We start from the raw sequence: 27,796 nt of genomic DNA, 5'->3' as shown, positions 1-27,796 counted from the left end.
AAGGCAGTTTTGCTACTGGCACGCGAACCCAAATAACATTCCAGTAAGACATTCAAGATGCTTGGTATTCCCCAAATATTTTTTGGCGCACAACCTTAACGCCTGCTTCGCCATAACGTCAGTTTTATGCATTGATGCATTCTCAAAGACACCAACGAAGCCCTTATGATGACGGAAAACAAACAATGTTAACTGCTTGGAAAAAGACTGAATTATGCCACACAGCTTGTACTCTGCTGTAACACCCATCGATGCGAATTCGCTGATAAGTTTGTCAAGAGCGACTGCCTCCACCACCAGTGGGGGGAGCTTGATTTTGATTGCTGTCTGGGTAACGGCGTTTACATTTTCGACCGATGCGCCGAAATCGCCTACTTCGCTGTTGTTCGATGCGGTGTCACACTCGTGAAGGCTCGGTTCAGTGCGAGCGCTTTTCACTGCACCAACATCGCGTGGATCATTAGATGACGCTTGCCTCGAAATTTTATTGCCCCTGGCAATGCGTTCGTTTTTTGCAGGGCTCCAGCTTACCTTCCTCCTCTTCTTGCTCATCACACACTACGCGAAGCGTCCAATTTATGACGCGGAAATAAAAACACACGATACGAATAACGCGAAAACGAACAGAAAGACCAAACGACGATATCCAAGTTGGATTACCACTAGTGGGGTCCATTGCTCAAAAGTCCGATGCCGAATGAAAATTTGCCACAGCGAGATTCACTGTTTATACTCTAGGCAAGTATTCCCCTTCATTCTTCTACTTTTCCTTTGTTCACGTAGACTTTAAATCCTACGATTCCCCTCCGTAGGTCGGCGATAAGTTGCTCGTTATTGACAGCTCTGTCCAAAATCCGCCAAAATCCGTTCGCGGCAAAAATAGTTATTAACGTTAACTTTATTTCATAAAAACGTGAGCTGTTTTCTGATTTGGAACCCTCAACGAAAGACGTAATTCTACGTCAAAAACACGAACCTGCTGTTATTATCATACCCCAGTGTATTCTTCAGGAAAAAAGTACTATCATAGACTCGCAACAAATCAAGAGCACCTTTTCCAGACATTTCACTAAATTTCTTCCAAGCCTATTTGATTTTATCCGATAGCAACCGAAACTACCGACGGAGACGAGCAACCTGGTGATTTAGTCTAGTTATGTGGACAAATGTTCATTGAAACGATTGATTACCCGCATAAATAGACGCAAGCGTTTTCCAAATGGGAAAAATATGTTTTAATTCGCAAAATAGGCCCTCTTTTTGCCGATATAATCCTTCAACTGGACAGATAATTTCATCGGAAATTTGCATGGTTATGCTTGTAGGCCAAAAAACAACAAAAATGCGTTTTCCCAACACTAATGGTGTTGTCGATTACGTCTCCTATTCAATCATGGGCAGTGTAGCTGTGCTCATGGAGTATCATCTAAAAAAGGGAGTTCACCGTACTGATAATCCATACCGGGAGCAGATTGGAGCATGTGTTCATACCAAGTGAATCTAATGATACCTCAAAGGTTTCTGGTATTGGAATCCCGAGGTGTTGATATGTACCGGCGTTCGCGTACAGCAATGCAAACTGTGCGTACGATGGTACGATGCAATAGCTGAAAAACTTCGAATGAAACATGATTACAAACGGATGAAGCATGTAGATGATAAATACTATTTTTTAGATAACTTATTCAGTCTAAGGCCGTCAGAATTGTGTATGTGCCTTAAAAAATCAGTGTGAGAAAGTTCTGACCATCACCACCATTTTGAAGACAGCGTGGAGACCTTATATAATATGAACGTTGTATTTGAGCAAGGGTATCGCGAGTCTACATTTCCGACATCAGTGAATTAGGCGCAACCCTTTACTGCGGTATGACCTGTCAAAAAATATTCCTTTTGTTCTTCACTTGTATCACTAACCTGAAGTAATAAAAGAATGCTTTTTCGTTAAGTTTTCTCGTGTTACGGTTAATATTTGGTCACCCGAAAAAACTGATACCGATCATCACGAAATATCAACAAATATTATTTACAGACAGAACGTCTTCCGAACTATTCCAGTAGAATTATAAACATTGAGAAAACATGAGCACCCCTACCCCACGCAGAGGGCTTCCGTGCCGGTACTGATGATGCGCCGCTGGAGAAATTCTTGAAAGCACAACCGAGAACAGCGGATTTAGGCTCAGTGGAGCCGAAAGCCCGAGGCATCCGTTCTGTTTGTATCAGAGTAGAACAAACATTCGCCGGCGGTGGTTTACGAACCTCGAGTGCTCGCTCTTTCCCAAAAAAAAATTTTTTTTGCAGACATTGAGTGTGAGTCCAGATTGCGTTTCACTCTCACCGAGACGATTGCTCTCCCTGTGCCTTTTTCACTGTTCTGTTGACTGATACCCTTCAAACGGGGGTAGAATTTTCCCGACTGCGGTTGAACATTCGCACGTATCGCTATCGCGTTTGTGGTGGAAAGCAAAACCGGGCGGTGACAGTGAAAAAAGTCGATAAGCGTTACTACATAAAACCTTGTTTTTTTCCCTGCCTCTTGTTGGATAACCGGGTTCGCGCACTGCTTCCGCACGGGAGGAATCATCAAAGTGAAGAAAGGTGTTGCCACTAGGTAGAGGGTTCATGTTTCTCACCTTCGAGTTAAAAAGTTCGATTGAAAATTGAAGTGACATAAGCACGTGCCGGCGCTAGATGTGATTTGATTGATCTCATTATGTTTGAAATCGATGCCAGAGGCGTAGTGCTTATTCAGAGCAGCAGTGTATGCGTGTGACATAAAGTTTAAAGTACGCAAGCAAACAAAAATTAGCATTGGTTCCGCTCTTCTCACGGCACCAAATGTTGTGTGACATTCAGCTGACGCTTGAATAAATAAAATCAAAACTAATTCAATAATAGGACAAGCGAGCGGAAATTTCACACCCAAACCGTAACTATTGTGCCACTATTAATCATGATTGTCACTGTCAGCCAATTATTCGACAATATACGATACATAGTCGGTGGTGTCAGCTGATAAATGGAAGTTTCGTGGAGAAGACGTCTTACAACAGCAGTGATTAATATAAGGCTATTAGTGCGCTAGCGTGTTTCCCGGGCACCAAACGTGGATAGTGGAGCATTAACAGGAAACATAATTCGTGCACTTGAGCGCTGCGTCTACATGGCTGAGAAACACAATAGTACATGAACGCCAATAAGAGGAACTTTTGTAACAACTTTCCAGCGCAATAAGTTAGATAATTGTTCGAATTTCCCGGACTTTTCACAGGGTGCATTCCATTGTGGGTCAGCACTGTGCCGTTTTAATTTCACCAATCTCAAGTCCTTGAAAACTATTTTCGTTTCCTGTGGGTGGGTTTCCATTATAATTTTTCTGTGCCAAAAGCTGGAACACTGAACGCAAGTTGAACACCAATTACGTATATTCGGCAATAACTACTTTTTATGTATGCATATCTCATCGGCTCAATAACGCTTGACAAATGGATGGCTTTTATATTGGAGATGAGTGTAATTACAACCACTCGTTGGATTTAATGATGTTGTTGCTACTGTGCATCCATTGATAGCGAGCTCATTATCGGAACACCATCCATCACACCTCAGTGAGAAAAAAAAATGTGAAAAGTGTGAAAAGCAAATAACAAAAGACAGATGTTTTCGGATGACGTTGATTTTTATGATCCAATAAACGCGTTGAATGTGGGCGGCGACTTCTAACAATGGGAGGCGTTTAATTATTCTATAACCGAGAATTTGCTTTCAACTATAACTAAATTTATTCGTCGTTTTTCCATAAGTTCATGACAGTATTTTGGCCAGTAGAGGACTAATTAATAATTTCGATTTTTCCAAATCTGTAAAAAGTATGAATAACTCTAATTTTCTGGTACCCGAACGAAATCTGCATTTTTATATCCTCATAAGTCAGCCGAACGGCTGAGTAAAACTAAAGTTGTGATAATTTTTCAGCAGAAAACTTGGGCAAGTTTCAAATATTATTTTTTTACATTTTCAATAATCGTATCTGGAATTCATTAGTGATGAAACGGGTAGTGGTTTGGTCGGATACCGGATACCCGGCAAGCTTCAAGGCCGGATATTCGGCTAATTGTTTGCGAATACGAAACTGGGAAAAACTGTATGTGTGCATGAAGCAAATAAAGTATTACATTTTAGGACGAAATAAACACATTTTACATAAAGAATGAAGAATGAATGTCCTTCAGTAGAGCATCAAGTTTTCTGCAAGGAATCTTAAACAGATGTTTTTTTTCTGATAAGGTTTTTGACGTAGAACTACGTATTTCATTAAGGGTACCAAATCAGAAAACAGATCACGTATTTATGAAATATGGTTAACGTTAATAACTATTTTTGCCGCGAACGGATTTTAGCGATTTGATATTCTATACATTACAATCCCATAGTCTTATATGGTTAAAATTGATGGAAATTGGAAGCATTCCCATTTCCTCATACATTTGTTCTGTCCATTTGTGTGCTTTCCCGAACATAGCTGTCAGTAAAGAGCAACGAAGGGGAAATCGTAAGATGTAAAGTCTCCGTGTGCAAAGGAAAAGAAGAAGAACGAAGGGGCATATTTGCCTAGAGTATAAACAGTGGATCTCACTGAGGCAAATTTTCATTCTTCGCGAGGAAATCGACTGAACAACATCGTTGCTGGGCGAGCTGGACGGCGAGGGATCGAATGTGTTTCTCAAGGCAATGGGGGTGGAGGAGTAATATGATGGGTAAAGTAAAGTTTTCCAAGGACTTTTTTTGAAGGTTTGAGACGAATGAACTGAAGAAGTTTAAAGTCTTAAGCAAAGAAGGAAGGCAAACTTTCAGTATCGTTCTGTATTCAAGCAATGAATATCGCTTGTTCTTCCTTGTTTTGTGTCATCTCATGTCTTCGTTTCGGATTGAGCTGTGAACGCGATCAAATTACTCAGTCGATGATGTCGCTAGCATTGCATTCATTGCATCAAACTGACGCCATTGCATTAAGGTTCTTAGCTACACAATTGTGTGGGGAATCATCAAGCTAGGCTATCATCGGTTACCAAGAAAATAATTGTTCTGGAATTTTGTCAGTGATTTGGTTTCGCATGACAGTAGGAAAACTCAAAGGATGATAGCTAAACTAAAAATTACCAAGTTATTCAATAAGTTTTATGAAGTTATTAATTTATTTGGACATGCGTGCCAGTCGCAAAGCTGCTTTCAACTAAGACTGTATTTGCGCTAATCTTGATCCTAATGAAGCAGTGCTACTCTTTTCGAGGTTATGGAGATTAACAGATAGAGTTTATTTCGTTTATTTAGTCACCAAGAAAGTAAATGTCGTTCTGGAATTTTGTATGTGATTTGGTTTCGCTTGCCAGTAGCAAAACTTTCTCCACTAAGGATGACAGCTGCGCTTATCTCGAGCACGTATTGTTCTGCGAGCACAAGAATGAATCATCGAACAATTATCGTCAAATGATTCTATAATAAAAAAAAACATTTCGGGACGACCAAACTGGTAGAATGGTTATTTCAAAATTTTCGTAACATTATAGAATAAAATCTGCAGTTATAAACAAGCGACTTGAATTAAACCACTGCGTAGTTCTACGTCAACAATGCGATCGTGTCTTAAACACAAGCTCGTATAATTTTTTAATACATGATGATGAGCTTGATGTGTGATGTGTACATGATGATGAGTGTTTTTGTGGATATATTGAAATAGTTTTAATACTGGTCAAGTTTTACATGCCAATTTTAGCCAGATCGGTCCAGTAGACTCTGAGAAAAACATACCACCAACTTCAGAAAGAACACCTAGCAGAAAGAACACCCGCTCGGCTGCCAACAATATCACTATATCGGCATCCAAAAAATAAAAATAAATATATATTTTCGAAAACCTCAGCCAATCACCAAAATGTCCCAACACTCAACTTCAAATTCATCATCCGGAGAAAAAAAATCGCGAAAATCGTGAACAAATTCAACCAAATCGGTCGAATAGATCCTGAGAAATCGATACCACCAACTGAAAAAAAAGGTTTCGAGAGAATAAAAACCGTACAGCAATACTATATCCCTTGAGGTGACCTTATACTTTTGTCTGTAACTTACCAACGAAATCAAATATCGAAAAAGGACAATATTTTTGAGGGCATAAGCTGCAAAAATCGATTTTTTCGACCTTCCCGACCTCACTAAAAATGTGTTTCCCTACATCAACCGTTTCTCCATGTACTTGTTTGAATACCTAAAGATGGATTACCGACCAGAATCAGGAAATATTTTCTAAATTTTTGAATAGGTAATACAGAATACCTATAAATATAAGGCAGACTGGATTGGATGTTATTTTAGTTTAACCCTTTTACGGGTAGTAACAACCAGTAACACCAACCATTTTTTTTCTCGTCTTTAACAATAAATTATCACTTCTAACCTTCTTTTTAGCACGAAAAAAATAAAAAAAACTATTAATTTTGGAGCCATTTGCGTGTTAAAAACTCCTAATTTAGAGTAGCAAGAAAACATTTCCCGGTAAAAACAGTCAATTCGTTGAAGTTTTCAATACATACGAACTGTTTAGGACCTGTTGAGTCTCATCATGGGTTTCATTAGTTGTTTTTGTTGAAGCTAGAAACCATCTAGTGTTTACCGCTAGACGGGCAGTAGCAGCTATATTGCAACCAACATTTTACGCTAAACGGGCAGTGGCAACTATATTGCCACAAATTTTTACATACTGTTTTAACTGTTTTTTTTTTGTATTTTAGCATGTAAACATGTCGTTGTATTGTAGTTTGCGTTGACCGTTAAAGGGTTAAAACATATATAAACACAGTTCGAATACCGAGGGGCTTAACTTCGTATACGGCTTCCTAACATGTAGGGGAATTTCAAAATAGTTAGGTAGACACCTTTTCAGCGAATTGTTTCAAAGATACGTTCGAGATCATCTTGTGGTAATCGTCTGGTTGACATCTATGTATTGCCGTTGGTGGATTGTGGAACCAACACAACTAGTGCTTTATTGTTCCAAAGAATACCCTTCTGATATGGTAAAAGGGTGCGCTTATTTGGAACTTTTAGATCCGAAATCAGTTTATTTGAACCTGGAATTTGAAATTGCGTCACTCAATGTGATGCTGGGGGTTCAGGTTCAATTTCCGTTCTGGTCGGGGGATTTTTCGTCTAAGAGATTTTTTTTCTGACTTGCACTGTGGTCATGCGTATTTTAGAGCTTTCAAAATACATTCGAGGCGTGTTATAAGAAATCTCAGCTAAGTATTACTAATAAAAATAACGCAAGTAATACCTCTGTTGAGATGGCAAAAGTTCTTCTTCCACAAGAAGTATTTTCCCTACTGACGGACAGAATTTTTAGATATCAATGTAAGGAAAATCGAAACATTTCAGGTTAACGTGATTAAATGTCAAACTTTCAGTTCATTTGGTCGGAGCGTGAACAAACAGACAACTGGCTTGGTTGTTATACAGTATTACTTGTGCTTGTTTCATACGCGAGCAGTGTCCAGAAAAGGATTACAATCAAGTTTCGTCATATGTGAAGAGACTGAAAAAAATCTCCGGTCGTCCACGGTCAAATGGGGACTTTTGCAACGGAAGCCTTACTCTTGCCAAAAAGCCATTTCGAGTCCACGTCACGAATAACAGCAATATTGAAAAACCTAACTTTTTGAGTTACTGTTACTACTGTATTACTACTGTATCAAATTATAGTAGGTGAGTCGTTTATAATTTTCCCGCTCAAATGGATTTCAATGTTTTCAAGACATTGTCGCAACTCATTTGGCACTCATACGCAAATTAGATCTTCATTTCATGGCACTGCTTCCAAAATATCTGTGGTAAGCTTCCATTTTCATGCCCATCTATGGAAAGTCGAAACTACAGGCAAACGAAATACTATTAACGGAAGCTATCGGATGCTTTTGCTCCGATAGCAAATTGCTGGAAAAATATAAGACGAAATATGTCATCAGATGTCAACATAACCCGTTCGCTGATGAGGGTTCCTCGATTTTCGCAGCTGCCCGTTTGGAAAGCATTTCTGAAGCTGGGAAACGTACACCTTATTCATCACCTTTGTAAATAACATTCTAGTGTTTCGCCAGTAGAAATATTTTTTTTTAAAGACAATTTTTATTTAAGTAAATTGAACAACTGATCAACATCTTTCCGAGTATTTCATGATAGTTTGATGACACAGTCCTGGGGTAATTTTTTTTAAATTCCCTTCGGTGATAATTCTCTATGGATTGCTAATGGGTTAAAAAAAATCTGTCTTTGAAAGAATGTCCGTCAGGCTAGTATTAGCTCGCAGAAAGGTTTCGAACATATTTTCATACGCAGTTTTGTATCTAAATCTCTGTTATAAGCTAACAATCACGTCAATTTTATATCCTCCTAACACTTAAGAACGGGGTCCCCGGTCTGGAAAGTCGAAAAAATAGATTTTCTGGTTCTGCATTTATGGATTTTTCGGTATTTGATTTCGTTGGAATGTTAAAGCCAAAAGTATGAGGTCACCTCAAGGGATATAGTATTGATGTACGAATTTTTAAACGAATAAACAAATGACTCTTGTCCACGGAGAGGGAAGAGGGGTATAGATCGAGTACACGTGGACAGGAAGAATATTTTATTAAATACAACCAGCTGTACATTGAAAACTAAATTAAATAACACATATTCAAGAATTTATAAACTCTCCGTATTTATCAATAAACGGATTGAGCCGCCTGAGAGTGCTGCCCTATCAAACGTTCATTGATATTCTCCAGTGTAATATGCATTTTAAAATATCTAACGTAAACTGTTAATGGCCAAGCTATTTCCTGTGATCGAACTATTATAGTTACGGGGTATGCATAGACACTCATAGTTCAAAACTATAAAAATTAAACGATCTTATAATGGTTGAGATTTCATGATAAGCATAAATGATTTTTCATCAAATAAAATTTTCTATACACTTTGTTATATCTCGAGAACAGTCAGTCTTAGGATAATAATGCCTGTATAGTTTTTCAGTTTTGTTTTCCATTTTTTTCAGAATTACGTGTAAAATAATTTTTCCAAAGTATTTTAATTTCATCAATTTCCACTAGTCGTCAAAAAATGGAGCCAGTGTTCTGATAAAAATATACGTGGAGTTTGGTAGCTGATTCGGAATATTTCAGGAGGTGATAGAGGATCATATTTGATGAAAAAATTCTACGCATTTGGTCAATTCTCAAGTAGGACACCGTTGTTGAACTTTTCTTGAGTCGAATTTTATGTAAAATATATCGGATCAGCTACCTAACAATTTGTATATAACAATATTCCAAACGGATATAATAGTTTTCGTTATTTATTGAATTTATGAGAAAATTTTCTCAGCAGTTTAACCCATTAACGACCAAGCTGTAGAAAATATTTTTTTAACGAACACCATTGGTGTAACTCTGATTATTGGCGTTACAGAAACCCAAATCTTCAAGAATTATTTTCTTGTGTCCTTCCGTTTTCCGGAAAGTGACAAAAAACCGAAAAATCGCCAAACTAAAACATTGGCTAAAACCTACATTTATGATTCTGTAGGAGGTTCAATTCAATGGTGTTTTCTACATCACAATGTGTGTTCTTTTATCAAAGTAATACTGTAAGAAAGTTTACATTTTTTTTTTCATTTTAGAAGGTTTTGTTTTTTATTAGGTTATGTGAGGTTATGCACTTTTCGTTGCTTTAATCCGAATTTATTGTCCTATAAAGTTATACAAAATAGAACGAAATTGATGGTAAGTGATAGCTAATAAATTGAGCTATCATTTGATACCAAAGCCATACCATATGGTAGCTTTCTAAAGTCATAAAAATTATAAAAATTGCTGTTCGATTTTTCGAACCCTTGGCCTGAAATGGGTTAAACATTTCTTCATGTTTTTGAGGAATCAATTAACTTTCTATTAAATTAATTGATTTCTCAAAAACTTATTTCAATCGGGCAGCAGATTTCAAACCAAAAATGTACAAATTTAAAAAAAAATGGGGAGGATCGGTGCAACGACTGATTAATTCGGCGTAGAATTGTTCTTTAGTAAACTGTTCGAATTTGATAAGTGATGTTTTGATAAGGATTTTACCGGAGGAAAACCAAAGAGCAATATAAATAACTTTTCGGGCAAGGTTAGTTAAAAATCAATGAGTCGTAAACTTTCTAATGTATAACTCGATTCTGCATTCCGCCGGATTTGCATTCCGTTCGAAACCATTATTTCGTTCGAGATATATATTTGCATTCCCTATTTTTTTGCCAATTTAATGTTCGAAGAGAAGCAGATTGAACGAAATGCAAAAACAACTTGAACGGAATACAGAATGGGATTTTATCAAGTCGATCGAAATACATAATAGGGGTGGTAGTTTGTCCCCGCGAGCATTTTGAAAACCATTTAGACACTCAATGAAGAGTGGTCAGTAAGCAGTTGAAAAATTAAAAAATATACATTGAAAATATTTTTAATACGCTATTAGTACCCTCTGAAAATTTCCGGAATTATTGCGGAAAAGGTTTCGCATTGCGCTGATGACCTAAAGTGAATCGAATGTGTAAATGAATCGACATTTCCTGTGACCAATCGTACTCCGGAGTGGGCAAAAAACTACACTCGACAAATCCACTCGATATCCATAAACCAGAAATTTGTTATTTGAAAATGCTGAATTTTTTGTCTTCATGTCATGACTTAAAGGGTGTGTCACATCAAATTGCATCACGGAAAAAACGCTGTAGAAATTCGCCCAGTAGACCGATCCTTTTGAAAATTTTAGACAGTAAAATAAAAACTATTAAACAACTTTTGGCATTTTATTTTTATTCATACTTCGAGTCCAAGCCCGTATGCTCGCACCTTCCTCTTTACCCCGTCCATGAGGTTCTGTACAACGTCAGGTTGTAGTTTTTTTGAACAGAAATCCATTTTCTCTTGAAGTCCGCCTCCGATTTGACAACTTTTGGGTTCTTCCGGAGGGCCTGCTTCATAATCGCCCAATATTTCTCTATTGGGCGAAGCTCCGGCGCGTTGGGCGGGTTCATTTCCTTTGGCACGAAGGTGACCCCGTTGGCTTCGTACCACTCCAACACGTCCTTTGAATAGTGGCACGAAGCGAGATCCGGCCAGAAGATGGTCGGGCCCTCGTGCTGCTTCAATAGTGGTAGTAAGCGCTTCTGTAGGCACTCCTTAAGGTAAACCTGCCCGTTTACCGTGCCGGTCATCACGAAGGGGGCGCTCCGCTTTCCGCAAGAGCAGATCGCTTGCCACACCATGTACTTTTTGGCAAACTTGGATAGTTTCTGCTTGCGAATCTCCTCCGGAACGCTGAATTTGTCCTCTGCGGAGAAGAACAACAGGCCCGGCCGCTTTGACGTAGGTTCCGTCGTCCATTACCAGGCAATGCGGCTTCGTCAGCATTTCGGTGTATAGCTTCCGGGCTCGCGTCTTCCCCACCATGTTTTGCCTTTCGTCGCGGTTAGGAGCCTTCTGAACCTTGTATGTACGCAGGCCCTCCCGCTGCTTGGTCCGCTGGACGAATGAACTTGACAAATTCAGCTTATTGACGACATCCCGGACCGAACTTCTCGGATCGCGTCTAAACTGCTTAACTACGCGCTTGTGATCTTTTTCACTGACGGAGCATCCATTTTTGCCGTTCTTCACCTTCCGGTCGATGGTTAGGTTCTCGAAGTATCGTTTTAGTACTCTGCTGACCGTGGATTGGACGATTCCCAGCATCTTACCGATGTCCCGATGTGACAACTCCGGATTCTCGAAATGAGTGCACAGGATTAATTTACGACGCTCTTTTTCGTTCGACGACATTTTTCCAAATTTACGAAAAATTGACAGTGAAGCATGGCCAACGTGATCTATACACTCTTATCTGATTATAAGCCAAAGCTGAAGATATAATTCCTAAAAATTAAATTTCTACAGCGTTTTTTCCGTGATGCAATTTGATGTGACACACCCTTTATATCGAAAGCACAGGCGTTTCGAAATCACTTAGAAATTTCGACCCTTTACTCCTCAATCCTTATCAAATGAAAATCTTTAGATATCAGTGCAGGGTTCCATCTTTTCTTTGCTTGAAATTCTTTTTAATTGATAAAAAAATCTATGCATATAAAATTGTTCTGTTTGTTTTTGTGCGCCTCATAAACTCGAAAAGTTCGCCACTGATGGAGCTCATATTATGACACAATACAAAATCCACTTCAAGGATTGGTGTTGCCACTGCCTACTCCTCAGGAAGCTTTAAGATTTTCAGATGGAATAAGCACACTTCTGAAGTAAAGCTGTGAGCGTAAATCAAATTTCTAGTATTGAATACGTATTCTATGTGGTAGCAACACATTTTTTTGCAAGTGTTTAAAAAATCGTGAACTAAAATTGTATCCGATAATGATTTTAAATCCATTTAATTTTATTCTATTGGCGTTGCTCAAGATCAATCTTTGGAATTGTGTGATGTAGATTCGGGTGCGGATTGTTGAACTGTATATTGCGCGTTTCCATATTGGCATACTAGATAGCCAAAGCGTGGCATGGTACAGCTAGTGAAAATTGAAAAAAAAACTTAAATGGAATTAAAATTTAATGTAAGCGCAATCCAGTTATTTCCTCAATTATTCTAATTTAATAAGCAAAAATGTCCACGTGGACAACAGGGGGAGGGGTATAAAAATGTCCACGCTTGTTCACGGAGGGGAGGGGGGGTGTAAAATCGTGCTTTTTCTGTCCACGTGGTATGTGAACAGCCCCTAAAGTATATTTAACGTCAATTTCGTTCAAAAGATTTGTTTGATTATTCATTGTGCTTAATTATGATAATTTCAGCTGTCCAGTTTCTATAAGACCACTTCAAAATTCATAAGCATTATCGATCAAAAATTCAAAACGATCGACTGATTCACATGTCAATAATTGGCAAAATTGCCATTCTGACTAATAACCTGGAAAAATTCCAGGTTATTAGTCAGAATGCTGAATGGATTTCTCGATTTTTTTTCCATGTTTCCGAAATTGCAACCTTGAGCTCTTCAATCGTGGTGTACCGTTTTTCCTCAGTGTAAATTCTGCGTACAATGATCCCCCAAAGATTTTCAAAAGGATTCAAGTCTGGAGAGCGAGCCGGCCAGCACAAAAAAATTAAGTTTTTGATCCTTAATCCATTGCTTAGTTTTCTTGCTGGTATGAATAGTAGCATTTTTTTGCTGGAATGTGAATTTTTTGTGACGATATCCACGCAAAAAACGGTAGAAGAGAGGATTTCAGACCATGTATGTAATCCTTGAATCTTGAGCATTCCGGTTGCACAAAATGCCGTCCAAACCATGCACAAGCCTCTACCAAAATTCCAGGTTGAAAACTAATGTTCCTTCTTCCGTGAATCACGCCAGTACCCATTGAAGCCATCAGGACCAATTGAACTTTTTTTCGTCAGTGAAGTCATACATTACATACTTACACATTGAAGAACTTATCGTTATGTTATATAGCAAAATGTATTATTTTTGAAACATTCTTTGTCACAACATACCATGTACTGTAGATTCTTGTGAGCTTTGGCAAAACTCAGGCGTCTTCCGATGTGAGATGATGTAAGATGTGGAGCTTTAACCTTTCAACCCCTTTTTATGTGAGGATTTTTTACCAAAACTTAACGAATTATCATCCGAGTAACACTCAAATTGAAATAATGCTTTATTTGCATAAACGATTTTGAAGTATTCGAAGTTGTTCTAGCTATTTCCCGCTTATACTGGCCAGATAGCTTCGATTCGACAATCCGACGAGCAATTTCTCTGATACCAACATTTTCTTGGTGAAATGCATCGATGGGTCTTGCTTCTCTCTCCGTGAGTACTTCCCCCTTCGGAATTTTACAGATATAATTGATCAAAACAACTAAAAAAACGGAAAATGTAACTGGTCTTATAGAAACGTCATCACGAAGGGGGCGCTCCGCTTTCCGCAAGAGCAGATCGCTTGCCACACCATCCGGTTGCACAAAATGCCGTCCAAACCATGCACAAGCCTCTACCAAAATTCCAGGTTGAAAACTAATGTTCCTTCTTCCGTGAATCACGCCAGTACCCATTGAAGCCATCAGGACCAATTGAACTTTTTTTCGTCAGTGAAGTCATACATTACATACTTACACATTGAAGAACTTATCGTTATGTTATATAGCAAAATGTATTATTTTTGAAACATTCTTTGTCACAACATACCATGTACTGTAGATTCTTGTGAGCTTTGGCAAAACTCAGGCGTCTTCCGATGTGAGATGATGTAAGATGTGGAGCTTTAACCTTTCAACCCCTTTTTATGTGAGGATTTTTTACCAAAACTTAACGAATTATCATCCGAGTAACACTCAAATTGAAATAATGCTTTATTTGCATAAACGATTTTGAAGTATTCGAAGTTGTTCTAGCTATTTCCCGCTTATCCTGGCCAGATAGCTTCGATTCGACAATCCGACGAGCAATTTCTCTGATACCAACATTTTCTTGGTGAAATGCATCGATGGGTCTTGCTTCTCTCTCCGTGAGTACTTCCCCCTTCGGAATTTTACAGATATAATTGATCAAAACAACTAAAAAAACGGAAAATGTAACTGGTCTTATAGAAACTTGACACTTGAAAAATTAAAATAAAATCGTTTACGCTCAGCGCTTGCACACACACATATGAAAATCATGCGGTGTATGGTAGTCACCAATACCTACACACTAGAATATCAATTGAAGCATTGTTTGTTTACAATTACACAAAGTAGCAAGATCATCACCTGGTATTTTAGAAGTTGGACAGAGAAATAGAAAAAAATTGAAAAAGAAAACATCTATTCATATTTACAGCACCTTTGACGTAGGATTACGTCTTTCGGGAACATATTGGGGTACAAATTGAAAATCGAAAATCGAGCACATCGTGAAAATTGTCCAATTTTAAACGCTCATTGCTCAGTCATTTCTTGATGGATTGATGAAATTTTTGCGTCAATAGATTTCGGCATTCCATAACAATTTTTTGTTTTGAAGAAAATAATATATGTCATGAAACTAACTATCGAACAATTGAAAAATCTCAGCCCATATCCCAACGGAAATACCCACTTCTGATTGGTCGAAATTGACGACACATGCGGCGGGTATCTAACAGAGACATCAAAACCAAGCTGCCTGGGGGAAATCGACATTGAAAATACTTGAAAGCAGGGGGTAGTGATCTCCGATTTATGAAATTAATCGTTCATCAGCTAATCGAATACTTTTCAGCAGTTTGATATTCGATACGATTATTCGCCCCAAATAATCGATCGATCGATTAATCGTCACACTGAGAGGAATAATTAGTTAGACTAATATTTCTCATTTGCTGGAAAGCCACCTAGAATCAAAAAAGTGTTCATTCCGCCTGATAATGAATTATTATCTTTTACGCTAAAATCGTAAACGAAGCTCAATTCGCGTTGACGGCATTGAGCTTCCTCGACGAGTTCAGGGGAGCGACAAAGATAATAATTGAAGCTCAGGATGGAACTGCAGCGGCCGTACGTTTTTTTCTCTGGATCGATTAATCGACAAGAATTATTCGTTCGCTTCGATTATTGGTTGCGCAGTATTCGTTCGATTAATAATCGATTTCTGTCGATTAATCGATTAATCGAACGATTATTGTGAATCACTAGTAGGGGAAACTTTTGTTCCTACCACAATGTGTTCCCTAACAGAGACATTAAAACCAAATCATTATCAAAGAGTTTAACGATGTAATTCTTCAAACATATCTGAAATCAACAGATAGCCTAACGGAATCCTACGTCAGCTATGCGGTCGTGTCTCGGACACAACCCTCCTGTGACTTTTTGGATTCCGTTTTTGGCCGTTTTGGTAAATCTGAAAAATGTGGCGTTTCTCCTCTTTGTTGTTTTTTTTTTAAACAGAGTAGAGATTATTAAAATAGAATAAGAAACATTAATTTCTTGCAGAGAACATTTGAAACTATTAATTAGAATATCCGTTTGATACAGGAAAGCATATGTTTCATTTCGGAACTGTGATTTTTCTCCTAAGGCTATGAAAGCTAAAGTTTCTACATTGCTGCAAGCTATCACACTCGAAGAAACCGAAGAAAAGTAAAGACAATATAAATGATTGTGTAGAATTAGAGAACAATGATAATGTGATTACTTCGATTACTAAGAATTTGTCCAATGCTCAGTGCAAAGAAATATAAAAAGTATTCTAATATAATATACACTTGACTAAAAATCAGAGGAGCAAGGTGCACCATCGAGGACTTTAGTGATTTCGGAGAGGGTCGGTATTAAATGAACAACTGGAAATGTACAACATTTAATAACAACAAACTTCTAGTTTTGTGCATCTTCTGGTTACTTACTTTTGATGCTTTGATGTGTACATGTGAAATAGACAATAACGCCGGGCAGATTTTTGACGTAGAACTACGTCTTTCAGGAAGGGTGCCAAATCAGAAAACAGGTCACGTTTTTGTGAAATAAAGTTAACGTTAATAACTATTTTCACAGCGAACAAATTCTGACACTTTGCACACCAATGGAATCGGAAATTCTCTAAGATTTGTTTGATATAATATACAGTACAATCCACGAATGCCTAAACAGTTTAAATTAATGAAAACTGGAAGCATTCTCATATTCCCATACATTTGTTCTGCCGATTTGTGTGCAATCCCGAACAGAGCTGTCAATAACGAACGTTTTCAACATATTTGGTTTAAATAAGCCATCCGCGATTTGAAGCCACACGACTGGACAACATCGTTGCTGGACGAGCTGGACGACGAGGGATCGAGTGCCTTTCTCAAGGCAATGAGGGTGGAGGTGTAGTGCAGGAGTAGGGTAAAGTTTTCCGAGGGCCTTTCTCCAGGCTAGAGACGAATGAACTGGCGAAGTTTGAAGTCTCTATAATACAAAACCTGACCTGACGCTACTCCTGCATCTGGCACCGTAAACCGGAGACAAACTGATCACGATTTTCAGAAAAATGTAAAACTTTCCAAAATTTGTTTTTTAATTTATGCCCAGTTATTTTTTCCGAAAGCATTAGTTTGAAAAAAAATTAGCGGAAAATTTTAAAATATAGCTTTGGGGTGATGTTCATCAATTTAATGTAATGTGCACCAAAATGTATATAAATTCATTGATTTCTTCACGTACGGTCATTTCAATGGTAATTCAAGGGTTTGAGGATACAAAATTCTGATTAATCCACCTAAAGGAGTAGTCGTGCCATACTCATATATCGATTTAAAGTTTGACTGGAGAACGTCCAGATTATCATGAAGTGGGCGAAACCCCTTGAAATGGTTTCCAATGGGCTTGTTTTGACAATTCACGAAGTTCGATATGATTTGATTCTGGTCATAACGAGGTGAACGAGGTAATGTAGACTTGAATTGGACTGCTGGCATCGCATTTTCGGCTGTTTCGGATGAATAGTTGAGACCAGTTCTTAAACCCAACCGATTTTTGTAAGCTCGAGTGGTTTTCAGCGAGAATAAAACTTTTTCTTTTTGTTTTTCACAACATTCAAAGATTTTTCGAACGCAGGATGAAAAGTAAACGTACATAATGGTTATTCCTGAAACTGATTAATATAATGGTTATCACGAGTGAAATTTATGTTGCTTGATTCAAAAAAAGTTGTATTTCGTGGTCCTTTTTTTGTAAAAATGATTTTCTCACTTCTGTCAATAGTGATGCAACTATTTGATTCACTAACTCGTAAAGTTTCGATAGGGTGTGAAATAGTTTGTTTAGCATCATTGTGTTGAGAATATGAGAATATGTTTCTTTACATGGCTTAAAAATTGAAACGAAAATGCTATTCAGAAAAATATTAATGTTGATGCAATTCAATTAGCAATTCGTCGGGAACCACTGACGAAAAAAACCTTCAGATGAACATGTGAACATTGAACATCTATATATATAAAAATGGAGTGATGTCTGTCTGTCTGTCTGATTCTTATGGACTCTGAAACTACTGAACCGATCGACATGAAAATTGGTATGTATGTGTTTTTGGAGCCGGGGAAGATTTTAGTGACTGTTTGAGACCTCTCTCCCTTCTCTAAGGGGGGCTGCCATACAAATGAAACACTAATTTCTAAATTTCTCGAGAATTAATCAAGCAAATGAAACCAAATTTGCCATGTGGAGGTTTTAGGGTGCAATAAATGACTCTACGGTGGTTAGATACCCTTCCCCCTCTCTTAGGGGAGGCTGCCATATAAATGAAACACAAATTTCTGCATTACTCGAGAATTGATCGAACAAATGAAATGAAATTTGGCATGTGGAGGTTTTAGGGTGCAATAAATGAATATGTGGTGGTTAGATACTCCTCCCCTCTCTGTTAAGGGGATGAAACGGGGGGTTGGGGCTGGTTCTGCCATACAAATAAATCACAAATTTATCGAGAATTAATCAAGCAAATAAAACCAAATTTGGCATGTAACGTAACGGAGAAACAAGTTATTGGCAAGGGGTTGAAAAATCTTGAACGAGAATTTTGTCTGAAAATAATCAGATATTATAATGTCGAGTTTTGGTAGAAGTACCACGAATTTTATAGTAAAAGGTAATTTTAAAAGGTAGATTAGAAGATCAATCAATGAATGTCCTGGATGACAGTACCTCTTTCTTAGTATGACATTTATCAAGAATAATCAGTTGGCATACACCATTATTTTCGTGAACACTTTTTTTCGTTTTAAGACGAATGAAACGCTAAAATAAGTGTTTCGGTATTTTCTTTTGTACCACTTTGGTTTTATTCTGTATTATTAGTGACTTTGTTCTGTATAATTAGCACGCCACGGGAACGATCCCAAAGTGTGCTTTAAAAAAGATATAAAAGGTGAATCTACTATGACAATCTCAAACGCAAGAAATCATGGAAAAAACTCAGGGTAACCACCAACGACAAAGTCCGAACCGAACCCTCACAGTCATAGGTAATACTGTTCAGATCAATGCAACACAGCTTGTATGGAACACTCTTCCGAAATGTGCAAGAAGTGCGATGGATTTCATAAAAACCGACAACATTTTCTCAGGATGGTATCGTCTAGTTACCAGAAAGATGGGAAAGAAAGCAACGGAAGTTTTTTTTTCTTCTTGAGTATTTTTTGGGTGAAAACTTAGTAAAGATTCTTATTGTGGAGCGCTAGTGCTACTGAGGAGCGTTAATGCTATTGGACACGAAGAAAGATGTGTCTAAATAGCAATGTCCACAAATTTCAATTCCATCATAACTGCATCGTATCGCAGATGTTGATCTCTTTATATTTTTTCCATTTCGCTTTGAGCATCAAAACTGTCTTTTCAGCAACAGCTGGAGCCATTATTATAATTACCCTGCAGATATGCCCTTCCTGCTACATATTCTACCAAAAATTTCGTTCGATAGTGAAACGACATGCTGCCAATCAATGTCAGATTACCAGTTTAATTGTATGGAACGATCCATTATGTTGCACGATATTCCAAACATGCTCATACCAGCATGTCTAAAGAAATACGGAATTGGGTTGATAAACATGTATCCGTTTAGGAAGCTTCGTCTCGCATATCGTTCGATTTCATTTCCGAAGGAAAATTAACTCAGAACGGACATGCTCCTGTTAGCGCAGCAAATCCCACAGCCTGACACCAAAACATCTGACCACATATGAAGAACGCTGCGCGCTGATTCACTTACCGACACTGCAGAAACGACGAGAATTTCTCCAGAGACTGCTGATTTTCGACCTTCTTAACAACAATCTTGACTGTGCTGAAGTTTTGGGCAAGCTTCGAATCAACGCTCCAGGTAGAACAACCAGACAATTTGTTTTCTTCCGGCAAGCAGCACATCGTACTCTATACGGACAGAATAATCCCTTGGATGTTTGTTGCCAACGGTTCAATGAAGTGTATCATTTGTTTGAATTCGATATGTCCAGAAATGTGTTTGTTATAAGGATTCAATAATTGAATTTTAGTCTGTCCGACAATTTCTTGGCGAAGACTGAATAAATAAATAAATAAATAAATAAATAAAAACCAGAACTCAATATAGATGTTTACGTTATAAACAACTAAGTTTTGCGAAAAAACGCCAATGGTATAAAAAAACAATTCAATTCAGTGTAAAACGCGGAACAGACGCAATGTCTGATCGATTGTTAAAGCCGAAGAGACACAGTTGGCACTGTTTATTGTCCCATTTGCAAATAGTCACGAAAACATTCCAAATGAAGCGTGTCATGTCTCTGAGCTGTTTCAGCCTTAAGCTACTCTGTGATTCATGTTCAATGCAACGAGCATATCAACTCATTTCTAGGAATCAATGTTATTAACTTCATACACGCACATGAAATCCTTTTCCGAAAACGTAGGGGAGCCGCAGGTAAAACGGACAGTGGGGGTATAGTAGACAAGTGGTTGATTTGTATAGTTGCATTATGAATTTCAAATTTCTGTCGATGGGAAACCCTTCTACATGCTATTCTATAATATTTAAACCATCCTATGACAATGAATACTGATCAAAAGTTGAATAGAGAAACAAAAACCGAAAATCGAACATGATTCCGCGTGTGGATGTAACTTTTGCGGCTTCGATATTAAGCATTTTGAGTGGTTTAATTGCAAAATTGAATTCGCTGATGGTTATATTTCGGTTTGTGAGTTGACAGAGAAGCGTCATTGGGTATGTACGAAAAAGTAAATTCATTCGTAATTGTTAAATTAAAATTATTGAAAAAATTGCACCGGGGGGGGGGGGGGGGGTTGGCGTTGGTGAAATGGTCAGTCACATCCATAATCACATCCAATGCATGATGGAAAGTGAAGGGAAGAATATTGAATTTTTTTTTATATTGCTTTCTCTTTTTGGTCTATTTCAGTTACTGGACGCACAAACACTGAGAGAGAGAGAGAGAGAGAGAGAGAGAGAGTAAAATTATTCCTCTCGCGAGCGATAAACCTCTACGCTTCGTATATTATGAACCTGTCCATATCCCCCCCACTACATGTCCATTATACCCGCACCGATAAAAATGTTGTACTTTTCGGCTTGTTTTAATTTTAGTAAAAAACATTGAAAAACACGTTTTTATAAAACATTTGGCCAGTTATTTCGAAAACCAGTATATTGAACTGTAAGAAACTGCTTTTAAATTTTTGAAAACATGAGTTTCCAAAGATACAATTGAAGTTTTCCTTAACATGTCCGTCTTACCCCCATCTCCCCTATCATTTTATTTTTGGCAGAGGGACATCAGGCAGGAACTGATAATGATTTGCAACAAGATGTTCCATCCTCCGCTTTTGTCCTCTATGCTTCGCTGTGGAAACCGGTATCCCGGTGAGATGCCTCGAAAACAAGTGGGACCAATGAGAACAAAAGATTGTATACAGCAAATCACTCACACTTTACGAAATGTGCTTTTCTTACAAAACTGGAAAGTTTTATGTGGAAAGGAAGGTGCATTTATCGGTTTATACTTCTTCTTCTTCAATGGCACTAACGTTCCTAGAGGAACTTCGCCGTCTCAACGTAGTATTACTTGCGTCATTTTTATTAGTACTTAGTTGAGATTTCTATGCCAAATAACATGCCTTGAATGCATTCTGAGTGGTAAGTTCTAGAATACGCGTGATCACAGTGCAAGTCGGAAGAAAATTTTTTTGACGAAAAATTCCCCCGACCAGAACGGGAATCGAACCCGAACACCCGGCATGTTAGTTATGACGCTAACCACTCGGCCAAGGGAGCACATCGATTTATACTGGAAGTATAATTATAAAGGGTGATTTTTCCCATTCTCAACAATTGATAGGGGAGAGTGGTACAGAACGCATTCTTTAAGCAAATCTTATTATTCCTGATGTGATTTGATATAAAATATTCGAATTATTAATATTGCAACATTGCATTTTGTTACCCGAAGTAATTTGAAATCATCTGTAATCTGTTTAAGTTCAATTGGGTTGTGCAAATATGACAACCTTTCCACGCATTTGACATAGACGACATTGAGCTTAGGAGCTGTCCACATACCACGTGGACAGAAAAAGCACGATTTTAGATTCCCCCTACCCCTCCGTGGGCAAGCGTGGACATTTTCATACCCCTCCCCCTGTTGTCCACGTGGACATTTTCTTTATTTTATTAGAATGATTGAGGAAATAACTGAATTGCGCATAAATTGAATTTTAAGTCCATTTGAGTTTATTTTGTTTCAAATTTCACTAGCTGTACCATGCCACACTTTTCTGTGGCACTTTGAGGCTTTATTGCAGAAAAATGAGTAGCAAATTTTTTTGAAATACTTTTTTTTTATCCCATTTATTTATTTATTAGGCTCATTAGCATTTTAGCTGTAACAGAGCCGGGTTTTTTTAAGTGTGTACATGTACATATGTTTATGTTTCTATAAATTGTAAATTACACAGTAGTTAGTAGTAGCTATTTAGGCGTTAAGTTTTCTGTTCCATTATATTATGGTAAATTACACAGTAGTAGCCATTTAGACGTAAGGGTATTCTATCTGTTCTTCCATTGTTCAGCAGACCGGACAGCGGAGACAGTTGGTATTGATCATTGTTGGGTTATTTATAGAACAGCAGCCCGATGTTTCTTGCAGAGCAGAGCAGTTGTATGGATGAATCGATCTTTGTTCCACCGTGGATCGATTTCCATCGCTGATGATGGTTGCGTGGACGTAGTTATTCTATAACAACACAAAGATGGTCAATTGAGGGCCCTGAGTTTGAACTCACGATCGATCGCTTGGTAAGCGAACGCGTAACCAAGTGGCTACGAAGACCCCCAGGTTTTGAAATACTTGTAATACTTTGTTTTTCTATTATCTGGAATTTCACCATAGTTTTTTTTTTACGTTTTTTACATACGGTTCAACAATAGGAGGAGATGACGTTATAAAAAATCCAAGTTGAGCCGTACTTTTTGTGGTAAAGGGGTGGTCCTATATTTTAAAACAGAGTTATAGCGTTCAAAAATCACTCAAAATTTTCGATGTGGCATTTTGATCCTCTTATTTTGTTGAGTGTAGTTCTTTGCCCACTCCGGAATAGGATCGGGGAATTTTCAGAGGGCACTAATAGCGTATTACCAATAGTTTCAATATATATTTTCTTATTTTTCAACTGTTTATTGACCATTCTGCATTAAGTGCCTAGATGGCTTCCAAAGAGCTCGTGGGGAAAACTTACGACTCATTGATTTTTTACTAACCTTACCCGAAAAGTTATTTATATTGCTCTTTAGTTTATCCCATTTATGTTGTTTTGATTTTCCTCCGCTTAAATCATTATCAGAACATCACTTATGAAACTCCAACAGTTTACTAGAGAGTAATTCAACGCCAAATTAATCAGCCACTGCCCCTTCCCACCCATTATTTTAAATTTGTTCAATTTTTCCAAAAAATATACCTCTGCCCGATTGAAATAAGTTTTTTTTCTATTAAAATTTGAAGAAACTCTCTCATAAGTTGAATAAAATATTGTTAGGTAATCGATCCGGAATATTTCAGGTTATAGAGGATCATGTTTGATGATCAAAACATTCCACGATTATGGTCTAATCTCAACTACGAAATAATTGTTGAACATTCTTTTTCAATTCAAAAAGTACGCCGCTTAGCACGAGTCAATTGCTTCCATTTGAGGAAATTTTGCATAAAATTCTGTTGTGAAACATTTAAATTAGGGGGAGATAACAAGAAGGAAAACAGTGTGGCATCAAGGAAGGAATTGTAGAGTGGTTGGAGAGCTTCAATTTGGTTGATAAAAACAATCTAGTTTATCTTGCATTTTTGGAAAATTAATAAAAGCCCATAAAAGACACACCATTTTAAAGATCTTTCTAAAGGTTTCTTAGTAACATTAAATTGAATGTTTTACAATTGCATTCTACGCAAAATGTTCTTATCTTTCAAATGAGCAGCATAATTATTCTAAGGAGCGTACTTTCTAAATTAGAGTTAGTTCAAGACATGAAATTAGGTTCAAGAAAAGTTCAACAACGGTGTCCTACTTGAGAATTGACCATATGCGTTGAAGAATATTTTTCATCAAATATGTTCCTCTATCACCTCCTGAAATATTCCGAATCAGCTCCATGTATATTCTTATCAGAATACTGGCTCAATTGTTTTAAGTTTGACGACTAGTGGTGCATGGACAATCTCACGCGAATGTAAATATTGTTTCCTAGAAATTGACGATATTAAAATACTTTGGAAGGATGATTTTACGCGCAATTCTGTATGAAAAACTATACAGACATTATTATCCTGAGACTAACCGTTCTCGAAATATAATAAAATGTATAGGGAATTATATTTGATAATAAAACAATTTACGCATATCATGAAATCTCAACCATTATGGAATCGTTTATTTTTGTAACATACTCCGTTACTATAAAAGTTCGATCATAGGAAATAGCTTGGTCATTCACAGTTTACGTGAGATATTTTTCTAATACAAATTTCTCTGTAGAAGTTCAATGATATGAGATAAAATATATGAACTTTTGACTGGGCAGCACTCTCAGGTGGCTCAATCCATTTATTGATAAATATGGAAAGTTTTGAAATTCTTGAACATTTTTTTATTAATTTAATTTTGAATGTATAGATGATTGTATTTAAACAAAATAATCTTCCTGTCCACGTGGACTCAGTGTATACCCCCTCCCCCCTCTCCATGGACAAGCGTGGACATTTTCTTATAAACCCCCCCCCCCACGTTGTCCACGTGGTATGTGGACAGCCCCTTAGTGTCATATTCCTGAATATGACACTGAATTTTTGTGTGATATAAACACGCTTTTAAAACAAAAATCATAAATGGAAATAAGTTCTAATATGTGTTATGTGTAACAGAGCAACACATTCTTTGCAAGTGAGAACAAATGTTGAACGAAAGTTGTCTCAGATAATTATTTTACATTATGGGTGAAGTATTGGCGGAAATGGAAGAAAAATGGTTTGATTAGGATCAGGACTAATTCTCCTTCAAATTTGCTTTTCGGCTTCGTTAATCTGGTAGTATTAACTCCAGAAATACGGATGAATTATTTTGACGTTCATTTCGGGTCAAGGCAAGGTTGTCGCATTTCAGAGCACGATTGAACATAAGTCGAACGGATTTCAGAATCCGAAAGTCGATTTCGATCGTAACGTGGAATCAGGTTAAGTTTCAAATCAATGGGATTCCGGAATATGGATGACTGTTCGATATTGTTACCACAAACATGGCTCGTGGCTCATGCATTAATCTAAGAATCTTATCACCTTGCATAGCAGATGTAAAATGTACAAAGCGCTTTCCACCGTATTTTTCACCAATGGGATAGTAATTGAACGAAATTAATATTGATTTTGTTTTTCATTTTTACTTTATGACAAAAATGTATTACTCTTTTCACTTTACACTTCACTTTTAAGAAATCAAATATGTCAGTTACTTTGATGAAATACATTAAATTAGGAAAAGAAATTAAAAATTGAGATTTGAACACACTTACAATACATTATTTTTTGATTTAATAACCTACATATTCACTAAAAATAAGTTTTATGATAGAATAACGTTTGCCGGGTCAGCTAGTAGCTTATTAGAAATTAATTAATAAAAAAGTTGATGGGTCTGAGCCTAGGGGCACGGACGGAATCTTGACACAGAACTGTCATTGTGTCTAGTAATTGCATTTGAATTGAGTTTTTCATTGTTCAAAATCTGTAATCTTTATCTTTTGATATATCAACTGGAGGCCCTGAAAAAAGTTGTTTCCTTCATGAAGATTCCGGAACCACATTCTGTTCAAAAATGTACACAAAAATACCATTAAAGCCATTACTATTATTTTCTTCTGTTTATTCTATTATGCAGAAGAAGACAAGGAATAATGGAGCAAGAAGAATACATTAATTGCATTTTTTACATAACCAAACAACATACTCGATATTATGACATCCTGGACCACAATTACATGAATTGTAAGTACCAAGACCTACACGATAAAAACGTGAATTGAGCACGAATTGATTGGGCAGCATACAATACAATAACTGACAAATGCCTGTTATCGGTAAATGGAGAATAATTCATTATAAGCATCAACTCACATTGTGAGCTAACGCTCGAATTTAGGCAAAAAGATAACTCGTTGCGTCGGGGAGGAAAGCGAGTGGTTAGTGCAATCAAAAGAAAACATACCCATTTTAATAGTCAAATTGTTAACTTTTTATACTATATTCACTGTTCATGTTCTAAGCAAAAAAATTGCTGGATAAATTTCCTGTCTAATGGTGTATAACACAACATATAACATAATAACGATTTTGAGTAATATGCGTTTGAAAACTCTTAATAAATCGTTACATTTTTCGTAGAGTGACCCCCCTATATAGAAATCAAAGACACAGTCCTATGTCAAAAATTGATCAAATTACTAATAGCGTAGCACCAATAAGCTAGTTGCAATTTCATCACATTGTGCAACCAATTAGACCCACTATGCAACTAATATCATCAAAGCGAAGAGAGAGAGTCAGAAAAGATGGCGACATGCCAACGTAACGAATATTTTTTTCTGTGCATTCTGCCCTAGTTATTGTTTTCATAAATTTTGTCAAAATTTTTGTAAAATATGACAAGTTGGTTAAATTTTTAGTCGTGATCATAAAATACAATGATTCGTTGTGGATGTTGCTTGTCATATCCCGAAATCTGAACATTGACTAACCGCAAATCCTTACGAAGCAACCATGAATATTTTCAGATAAGACAGATGATGTAGTTTTTCTCGAGTTGCATCTTATTTTAATGTGATGGGCATATTTGTGGACTGTGGAAATGTGGAACAGATTACTGCGAACTGAAATGAATAGAGTAATATATCATTTTTCATGACTAATTCAAAGATTTTCCCGGCTCTGAATATTACAGACAATATTCAAGTTTAGTCGCATTCTACCAGATTTCATTCAGTTTTGTTTGAAAACGAAACGACTGGTGACAAATTCAGTTGATCGTTTTTAATGTAACGAGTAGTTTGTAAGTTTGAAGTGTTTTTCTAAGGAAATTAACATAAATTGGATAGCTTTCATTATTGTTCAAAAGAGGCATTATTTACACATGGGCTTTCATTTCCAATGCATGCCGGAATTGCGATTGACATGCTTTGGGACCCAGATTCTGTTTACCAATATGCGGAGCTTTTTTGACTCTAAGAGTGCAAATAAAAAAGAGCACTCGTGTTTGAGGTGACGTGATGATGATGTAGCATGGAGCGGTTCATGTTATACCATTGTACATGACAGTCACAAAACGTACGAAGTTTCTAACGATGCTTGTTATCCTGTAGAATAAAATTGATGCGGAAACGATTGATAGTAGTTCGAATTAGGTGCTCTGATGGACGATTATGTCAATCGGGATAAGAGCGTAAATAGTTTCTCAAACTGAACCATGGCTTTCGTGGAAAATCTTCATAATTTTCAGGATGTTCATTTGAAATGGAACCAAATCAAACACAAAACAAGTCACAGCTGTTAGAATGCGCACATATCAAAAAGTGTTGCCAACATAATGCTTTAAAGCTTCACAAAAACACCAATTACTTTATCAA

General features: G+C 37.2%; 1 protein-coding gene across 6 annotated transcripts in view; it reads left to right on the top strand.

The window, feature by feature from the left end:
* Positions 1–2,232: 2,232 nt before the first annotated feature.
* LOC129775305 (protein rolling stone) overlaps positions 2,233–27,796 on the top strand; it is a 239,195-nt gene continuing 213,631 nt past the window's right edge. For 2 of the 6 annotated variants that reach the window (XR_008742920.1, XM_055779885.1), the window contains exon 1: positions 2,367–2,614. The gene's annotated coding sequence lies outside the window, so the exon portion shown is untranslated. Of the gene's footprint in view, positions 2,314–2,365; positions 2,615–27,796 lie in introns of those variants that run through there. The other 4 variants (XR_008742922.1, XR_008742924.1, XR_008742923.1 and 1 more) reach the window with 4 other exon arrangements.

This window comes from Toxorhynchites rutilus, chromosome 3 (genome assembly GCF_029784135.1).
Source record: "Toxorhynchites rutilus septentrionalis strain SRP chromosome 3, ASM2978413v1, whole genome shotgun sequence".
In the NCBI taxonomy this organism is placed as follows: domain Eukaryota; kingdom Metazoa; phylum Arthropoda; class Insecta; order Diptera; family Culicidae; genus Toxorhynchites; species Toxorhynchites rutilus.
Note: the sequence above shows the minus strand (reverse complement) of the source record. Positions and strands in the feature narration are given on the sequence as shown.